Source organism: Camelus dromedarius, chromosome 5 (assembly GCF_036321535.1).
Source record: "Camelus dromedarius isolate mCamDro1 chromosome 5, mCamDro1.pat, whole genome shotgun sequence".
NCBI lineage: Eukaryota > Metazoa > Chordata > Mammalia > Artiodactyla > Camelidae > Camelus > Camelus dromedarius.
The window spans coordinates 3,756,270-3,765,776 of record NC_087440.1 but is presented as its reverse complement, the minus strand read 5'-3'; the positions used below and the strand labels follow the sequence as shown (position 1 = coordinate 3,765,776).

General features: G+C 47.3%; 2 non-coding genes across 2 annotated transcripts; both read right to left on the bottom strand.

The window, feature by feature from the left end:
* Positions 1-849: 849 nt before the first annotated feature.
* On the bottom strand, positions 850-983 carry LOC116153738 (small nucleolar RNA SNORA31). The gene has a single exon (XR_004137620.1). It is a non-coding gene; the product is annotated as a small nucleolar RNA SNORA31 (small nucleolar RNA).
* Positions 984-8,872: 7,889 nt separating this feature from the next.
* LOC116153779 (U6 spliceosomal RNA) lies at positions 8,873-8,979 on the bottom strand. The gene has a single exon (XR_004137657.1). It is a non-coding gene; the product is annotated as a U6 spliceosomal RNA (small nuclear RNA).
* Between the last annotated feature and the right edge of the window lie 528 nt (positions 8,980-9,507).

The window sequence follows — 9,507 nt, the reverse complement described above, 5'->3', positions numbered from 1 at the left end:
ATTTTAACAATCATGAGGTTACGGTATGCTATGGACTAACCTGACTTCTACCCCAGTGATGGGTTCTCCGCTGACAGCTGTCTGGCAAATGGACCCTCTCCAAATTTTCACTTCTGCTTCCTAGGACCACCTCCAGCCCAAACTGGCTTGGTTTGGGTTCCCCCAAAGCAGACTCTGCAGAAGGTTTATCAGGCGGTGCTCCTGGCAGGTACACCTGTAAATGAGAAGATAGGATTGCAAAGAGGGAGACACCAATCTCCAATGTGGTTACAACCGAGGCCTCAGCTGATCCTAGAAGGGAGCCTGGAGCTGGGCTGGCCCTTCAGAGGGTCCCGGAATGAGGCACGGAAGCCGGGGTAAGACATTTGTACATCAACCAGCCACTGGCTGCAGACCGCCCCCGCCCCTGGGCCTGGACCTCACCTGGGCGGAGGCAACAACCTATAGTCAGGATTCCCAGTGAGGGAAGGAGCAGTGAGACCCCAGCAGCTGGGAATGGGTTTGTGGGCCCTGAAGGGGGGCCAGGAGGAGCACCCCTCCACCCTTAAGTACCACCTCAGCAAGCTCTTGTGCAAACGGAATCAGAGCAGATGTGATAAGAGCTTAGCAATATGCCAGCTAACTCTTTTTCCTTAAAGGTACCTATTGTTATTATTATTCATAATTATAGTTATGGTTTATATAATAATATTCAGCTGAACCATGTAAATTATAGACACTGAACCACATTTGACCTATAAATAAAGAGATTTCACAGGGCTCATCCTGTTCATCTCCACCCCCCTGCCCCCCCGCCTCTTTGGAGCAAAGCAGGCTTTTACTGTTCACAAAGTTGCAAAACACTTTTCGCCCTGTATTCCCCTGTTCAATCTGGGCTGCCACAACCGGACAGGCAGAAAGCGCGAGGCCACTTTTTTCTTGCATCTGGAACGGAAAACTTCGTAGCAGGCAGTAACTGCTCCAGGCGTGTCAAAAAGATGCATTTCATTCTGTTAATTAATAAGAACGATTAACGTAATGCCTGTTTACCTATCTTATAGGATTATCTGAGGATCAACTAGATACGGGCGTATGTAAAAACACTTTGTGAAGTGGGAAGTTCTGTTACAATGTTGACACACTAGATTATTGGTGTTATCTGCTCTTACTACCACAACATCTAACAGAATGGCTATCTCAGCCTTTCTCAGCCAATGATAATAAACTGTCTCATCGCAGTAATACTCAAATTACAATTTACTTTGAACCCTCCTGGCCCTCATGGGAACCCAGCCTCTGCAGATTGTTCCAAGCTGTTTTGAAGAGCCCTCCGGTGCTGGGTCACACCAGCCCCAGAGTGTCCCCTTTATGTTCTTCCCTCCAGCTGTGGTCCCCACAGCCTCTGAATTCCCACCAGGCTGGGCATGGCCATCCTCTGGGGGTGGCTGCCACCACTGAGCCCACTGCTGGTCTCCTCTTAGCCACTCAGCCCCAAGCATGGCTTGGGGCCCTTTTCTCAATATTTAATGGACCAGACACAGTGTTTAGCAGAAGCTGATAAAATTTAGGGGACCATGGAAGGAGAGGAAAACAAAGAGAAATACTCACATCCTTGATCAAGGTGGTTCTTCTCAGCACCCACAGATCCCAGACTGGTACCCGGGTCATCTCACAGGGCCACCACCTGGCCGGTCCCAGCTTGCTGCACACGGCAGGGCCCAGCCCTGCACCGCCTCCAGCGTGGCTTGGACCGTGTCTTCCCTCACGGGGCAGATGCAACTTTCTTCAAACAGGGAGACAGAGAGAGGGAGAGGGGGGGACGAGCTTCTCCATCACCCCCAAGGCCCACATGCTAAGTCCTCAATTTCTGCTCCAGGACAGCCTTCCTCCCAGGATGACTGGCAGTGGGAATTTTCCTTTAATGGCATTTACCCCCCTCCCAAGGCCACAGCCTTGCTCTTTGCAAACAGCAGAACGATAATCGGAATCCAGAGCCCTCAAGATCAGTCCAGCCCAGGATGTACGTATCCTCTGTGTCCAGCCCAGGATGGTCCAGGCCCTTTTCATAGTTTCTGTTCCAGGCGACAATCACGTTTGACTATGCTTTCTGCCGTCCTCTGGACTAGAGTTGCCCAAATCTTCCAAAACACCCATTCAAAGTACCCACAGTTCCACATAGAACAAGCAACAGTGTATGGCTCAGTGCACTCTTGACTAAGACAGAACCAGGAACCCTTTCCACACCCCCCCCCCAAAGAGCACAGAATTAGCTGCGCGCCAGCTCTGTGCACCACAGATATAAGACCCCTGCTCTCAGGAGCTTCCCCACCAGTAGAGATAAAAGATACTGACCCTTTAGCCTGGCAGCAGAGCCCCGGTTAAAGGGACAGGGCTCATCCGTGTGATGGAAGGCTGGGACAGGCCAAGCATGCTTTTTATTATGTACTGGTAGAGGATTGTGGTCGGCCCCTTCTGAAATAGCTCCCAGTGATTCCTGCCTCCTGGGATTAACAACCTTTATAATCCCCTCCTTGTGTGTGTGTGTTTGTGGACGTGTGCACATGCATGTGGTGGCTGGGGAGGGGTGTGGGGGACGGCTGGACCCAACGCCTTCTTCCAACAGCTAGAATATAGCAAGGGTGATGGATGGCACTTGGGGATCGGGCTCTCAGTTTGCTCACTCTCCTCCTTCTCAGCACGCCTACCTTAATGACATGAGCTGCCGTGTGGGAGATGCCCACGTGGCCAGGACCTGAGACGGACTAAGCCACTGGGTCCAGCGGCTCCCAAGGAACTGAGTCCTGCCAACAACCCCACGAGTGAACTTGGCATCTGATCCCCGTCGACACCTGGATGGCAGCCTGGGAGAGGCCCCAAGTGGAGAACCCAGCTGACAGGGCGCCTGGGTTCCTAATCTACAGAAACTGAGATGCAAATGTTGTCGCCACAAGCCATTAAGTTTTGGGGTAATTTGTTATGCAGCAAGATAACTAGGATGGGAATAATCTTCAAGATGTCTTTTTAAGTAGAAAAATCAAGGTACAGAAAAATGTGTATGTTATTTGTAGAAAAAGGGAGAAATATTTCCATTATATGCATATGTGTGTATCCATATATAAATTTGCATCCATATGCATAAAATAGCTCCGAAATGATACAATTAAATTCAGAATTTGGGTTGAGTCCAAGGAGAAGTCCTGGTGTTGGTCACTGCACACCTTTTATGTCTTGATTTTGTATCGTGTGAAACTGTTGACTATTCAAAAAGTAAGCACAACGTTGTTTTTCAAAAAGAACCAGTCAATAAACCACCCAGAAGAAAAGAAAATGAAGATAAAGTTCTTTAAAAAGCAATTAATCAAACCTCAAACTCGGGAGCTATTATTGATCCGTGCCTGCCTCTTTGTCCCCACATCCAAGGGCTGTCAACTCTCCTTTCAGAATCTCTCAGATCTGACCCGCTTCTCCCCCGCTGTCCTCACTCCCACTAGCCTGGACCAAGCCACAGGTATCTTTCACCTGGACTATTGCAATCACTTCCTAAGCATCCTCCCTGCTTCCTCCCCTGCCTCCTTTCCCAATCCTTCCCAGCAGCCAGAGGGATCTTTAAAAATTAAAAATTAGACCACGTCGCTCCCTTTCTTCATACTGGAGTCTTCAGGTCAGATTTTCACCTCCTCTTTTAATGTGAATTTGGGTATAGGTGATAGCTTCCAATGATAGAAATACTCCTGGAAAAAAAACAAAGGGAGAAGGGAATTAATACGTACTAGGTGCTTCCATAAAGCAGACTTCACATATGTTACTTTGTTTGCTCTTCATAAAAGCCCTATGGTATGGCCAGTTATGGTCCCCACTTTCACAGATGAAGACAATTGAGGTCAAGGAGGCTGCAGGACGTGTCCATGGGAACTGTCTGCTCTGCATCCCCTTCTCCTGGGATCTCCCCTTAGCTCCATCCACCTGCTCATTGTAGGAGCTGCCATCATCTGCAATTATCCTGCCTCCTGACCACCGCTGATTCATTCAAGGGCAGGCATCTGACCCTGTCCTGCAGGGACCCCTTCCCAGGCTGCCAACAGCTGCAGAGAGGCCCAGTAAGCCAGCTCGGCAAGGGGCCTTTGATGACCATCATTTGCAGCAGAGAAGATGCCGATCTGTGGTGGTCAACCTTCCCTGGATTTGGACCAGGGAGTCTGGCCACTGCTCCCCCTTCTGCCCTGAAATTGAGTTTGTCACTTTCTCTGCACTCTCGGGATCGTGTCTGTAAAATAACAGGATGGGGACCAGCGGGGTGGTTTGGATTGGAGGAGGTGATCTCCGAGGACCCTACCTCTTCTGTGTTAACTTGGGAGCTGTGGTTCCCCACGCTGGGCCTCAGTTTCCTCAGCTGTAAAATGAGAATTGGAGATGGCAGTTGGGGGTGAGGAATGGATGAGACAATTTCAAAACCTCATGAGGCCATCACATCAGCGGTAAGTGGCTGCCTTCCTTCTCAATAGGGGAGACGTCATTCCCCCTGACTTTTGGCTGAGCCCCTCCAGGCTTCTTCAGTGAGAGGATGGTAGACCTTCTAATCTGGGACTCCTGACTCGGAAGGAGCTGATCTCACTTAGAGCAAACGAATCACAGAGACAAAAACCATCTGTGGTGTGGTGGAGACCCTGCCGGAGGCCCCCTCAACCTGCCTGTTGCCAAGACCCCAGCTCCTACCCCCCCAGCCCTCTTGGCAACCCCTCTCCCCCCAGATTTGATTAAATGTTACATCTCCCATCGTGCACTCGGGCCTCCTGCTCTGAGGTTACTAGCTGCTCTTAAGAGTTCTTTATACAACTCCACTTGGGCTCCGAGCCACCAAATTCTTCCTGCTCATGCATTACTTAGATTAGCTAAGGATGTTGGCATTTAGAGCCAAACTCCAGCATTCATCTCGGAAGGCAGCCACATGATGGCCATGGCTGTTCTTTAAGTGTGGCTCTCCTCTGCAGGTTGTTTGCAATGTAAGGTGTTACACAGGCTCTCACTCTTATCTCTAATTCTGCATGCTTTCACGATTAGCTGGCTAGGAGTACTGATGTTCCACTGCTGGCCTCTGGCATGTCAATCAGTCCAAGGTACGAGGCAGCAGACTCCAGCCACTTTTATACCCCCCGAACCCCGACTCCTCTTCAGGAGACCCCACCTTGCCTCTCGGCCGAGATCGGGCAGGTCTAGCGTCCCCCGCTGCCCGGAATGCTGAGGGTCCCTCACATCTGCATGACATTTGACAGCTTATGAAACTTTCACTTACCATCTTCACATGCCTGTGATTGCTATTTTACAGATGGGGAAACTAGATCTCACAAAGGACGTCTTTGTCAATTATAATGCAAAGCACAGATGGCTAATTAGGTTCACTAAGCAGCCAAATTTCTTCACTTTTGAGTCCAGGGTTTTTCCCACTACACTGCAGCTGCCTGTTGTTTATTAAAAGGAAACCAACTCGGAGAAATGGATGGCTTACCCAAGATGGTCCACACCAGATGTTAGGGATAAAACCATGGTTTAGGGAACATAAGAGTTCATTTTTCTTTCACGTGACAGTCCATGATAGCTGTCAGCTCAGCTGCACACAGTCTGTCAAGACCCAGGTTCCATCCAAGTTGTTGCTCTGCTGTCTCCGGGGCCCATTTATGACTTACCTGTATGACTGAAGCTAGTTTTGCAGCCACATCTGGGTTGCAGCTGGTGGGAAGGGAAAAGAGGAGGAGAATGGCCATGATTTTAAGGCCGGAGCCCCCAGATGACACATATCATTGCCACTCACACTCCACTGGAGAGAATTTGGTCACATGGCTGCCCTTCACTGCAAAGTGGGCAGGGAGCTATAATCTAGCTATGCGCCCAGGAAAGAAGGGAGATGGAGTTGGTGGGGTGACTAGCAGAATCTCCCACACAAACCTTTGAAAGTCTCCAACTATTCTTTTTTTTTTTAATTTACTTATTTGTATTTATTTTAATTTGGGGGGGTAGGTGATTATGTTTACTTATTTACTTATTTATTTAATGGAGGCATTGGGGGTTGAACCCAGGACCTCATACATGCTAGGCATGCACTCTACCACTGAGCTATACCCTTCCCCCGAAAGTCTCCAACTATTCTTCATACTCTCCTTGACCCCCTCCCAAGAAAATAACTTCCCTCTTACCATCCTCCTCGTACCTAAAAAGCAAAATTTAAGGACCATCTTTGGGTTTTGAAGGCCCCTTGGTCTTCCAGTAATCATTATTGAAATATTTTTCCATTCTTTCAATTACCACCCACCCTCTAGAATGGGCACCTAATGGCGTTATCTTTAATCCTCACAATAGCCTATTAAGAGAGTATTACTACTTTCCTTTTGTAAGGGAGGAAATTGAGACTCTGGAACATTGAGTGTCTGATCCATGGTAGAGTCCCAGTTCTGACTCCAAAGCCCAAACGTCCTGCCACACACGTGGTCTCACGCTGATCTATTCTGTCACTACCATTTTTCTTCTCATCCAGAAACACCTTCTGAAGATTGGCTGCTGGGCCAAAAGCCAGGGCTGAGGGACCACGGGAAACAGACAGACGAGGGTTTGAGATTTTTTTTTATCGACCTACCCTGCATTGCCACAGGAATGGTGCGAGGTCCCAGGATAGCCGCACACTGGGAGCATCTTTTATTCCAGGGCTGTGCTCTGGTTGCCTTCCAGAATGGCTCCAGGGCTGGGACCCAGACTCTTCACATTGAGAACAATTCTTAACAAAAATGAAAGCATGTGTTTTGGTTCCAGATACTGTTTTATGGAAAAGGCTAATCTAATAAGAAAAAATTTTTCAAAATCCTTGGAAAAGCCCACTTCTCCAAGACCAACATGACTTTCCGTTGTGGTTTTGGACAACCTTGTAATTAATTTCTAGCATGTTGGTACTGGGTCCAATGGAGAGGAGGAGTCTTAATGTGTTCATGTGACAAATTTATTCTCTGTCTCCATCAGTCAGCATAGGCAGAGAGTCCCCAGTTCCATACTAAATGGCACTTGAGGGTTATCTAGAATGAGACCCACACAGGGCTGCCCTTTCTTCTTACAGTATACACCCCACCCTTGGACCCATTCACTCCCAAGTCACCACTGTACTTCTGGGCTGCTCCGGAAACCAGTTGAGTTGAAAGAAAAACTTTTGACGTCTTTTTCCTAAAAACATTCATCTGTTGGTCCTGGTGTTCCCTCTGGTATCATCTAAAACAAATCTAATTCCCCTCCCATGTGACAGCTCTTTACATATCTAAAGATATAGCTCTGTCTCCCAGAGGCTTCTCTTCCTTGAGTGAACACCCCAGCTCCTTTAACTTTTTCCTGGATAACAGCTCTGAGTTTCCTAACCCCGCAAGCATCCTGGTCCTCCCTCTGCAGAAGGGGTTTCCATTTGGTCCATCTCCCTTTTATTGGTCAGGAATAGAAATCCAATTCAAATCAAAGTAAGACTAATAAATAAGGGAGGGGGTGTTGAGAATTTATTGGCTCACAAAGCTGACAGAAGGAGACAGACCTTTGCCTTCAGGCATGGGTGGATCCAGGAACTCAGTGTCATCAGGACTCTGTTTCATTTTGTCCATCTCTTAATTCTGTTTTCTTCCATGTCATCTTCATTCTCAAACATAAGCATTCAATGCAGTGGGTCATGATGACTTAAGGCTAACATCCTCCCAGGTCTATAGTCTCAGTGGAAGGGCTGCATTTCCCCCCATGATTGCAACAAAACCCCCAGGCCTGGGTCTTAGTGGCAGGCCTGGGTTGCCTGTACTTCCTTAAAACCAGAGGATAAAATGGATCCCTCAGAACCACACAGACTGAGAGTGGGAGGGAGACTCCGCAAAGGAAAATCTCACTGCTATTATCAGAAAAAGGGGAGTACGTGGTGGGCAGAAAAAAACCAATGAAAACAGATGTCGACTCCATGACTCTTACCCTCTCAGCTACATGGGTTTTCTTTTTTTTTTTTTTTATCTTATCTTTCTATCCCCTGAGTGTTCAGCACAGTGGGAGCTAAAAATTGCTTGCTGAATGGACAAGTCATGCTCACAGAAGAAGCCCAGCTCTATGCAAGGAAAAAAAAAAAAAAGGAAATTACCCTAACAGGAGGCAAATTATTCAACAAATATTTATTAAATGCTTACCCTGTGCCCAGGCACTGGTCTAGAAGAACAAGAAAAACAGACAGAGCACTTGCCCCCAAGGACCTTACCTTCCCATGGGGGGTGGGAAGGTAGCCAGTTATGATCATAAGCAAATAAATAGATAAAATCCAGGTGATATGAAATTCTGACACCTGCTATAACATAGATGAACCTCGAAGAAATTATGCTAAGTGAAATAAGCCATAAAAAAAAAAAAAAGAACATTGTACGATCCCACTTACATGTGGTATTTAGAGTAATCAAGTTCATAAAGACACGAAGCAGAATGGTGGTGAGCAGGTGCTGGGGGAGGGGTGAATGAGGAGTTAGTGCTGAAAGGGTACAGATTTTCAGATGGGGAAGGTGAAGAAGTTCTGGAGACGGATGGCGGTGACGGCTGGACAACAGCGTGAATGTACTTATTGCCAGTGAATTGCAAACTCTGAAATGGTAAATTTCATGTGAAGTTCATTTACCACACTTTTCTTAAAAAGGCAGGTGACAATACACGGAAGCAGGAAAAGAGGAAGAGAAAATGCTGCAGAGAAGAAAGGAAGTGTTATTTCAGACGAAGGGTCAGAAAGGGTCTTTCTGATGGGCTTGCATTTTTTTTTAATTGAGTTATAGTCAGTTTACAATGCTGTGTCAATTTCTGGCGTACAGCATAATTTTTCAGTCGTACATGAATATACATATATTCATTTTCGTCGAAAAATATGGAATGCTTCACGAATTTGCGTGTCATCCTTGTGCAGGGGCCACGCTAATCTTCTCTGTATCGTTCCAACTTTAGCATATGTGCTGCCGAAGTGAGCACCTGATGGGCTTGCATTTGAGGCAGAGTCCTGAATGAGGCAGGGGGTGGCCCACTGACCATGGAGGGCGGAGGTGGGGGGCATCGGAGAATGTGCCAGGCAGAACAATCGTATATGTAATGGCCCTGAGGCAGCACCAATGGTCTTGGCAAGAACAGCAAGGGAGCTAGTGCAGCTGGGACCCAAGCACATGGGAGAACAGCAGGTGGGGAGATCTAGGGGCAACTGGGGGCCAGATGTCACAGGGCCTGAGGGCCACAGTGAGAGCTTTGAGTTTTACCTTAAGGAGCTGGGAAGCCATGGAAAGGCTTGAATAGCATAATATTACTTCCCCATCCCCTTTATAAAAAAAATTTTCAAACATATGTAAAAATAGGGAAAGTAGGATAATGCGTACCTACCACCTGAATTTAATCATTATTAACATTTTGCCCTGTTTGCTTCATTCTTTTTTTTTTTTTTTTTTTGGCTCAGATTTTGAAAGCCATTTTTCAGACATTGTGCCATTGCATCATAATTCAATGTGCATC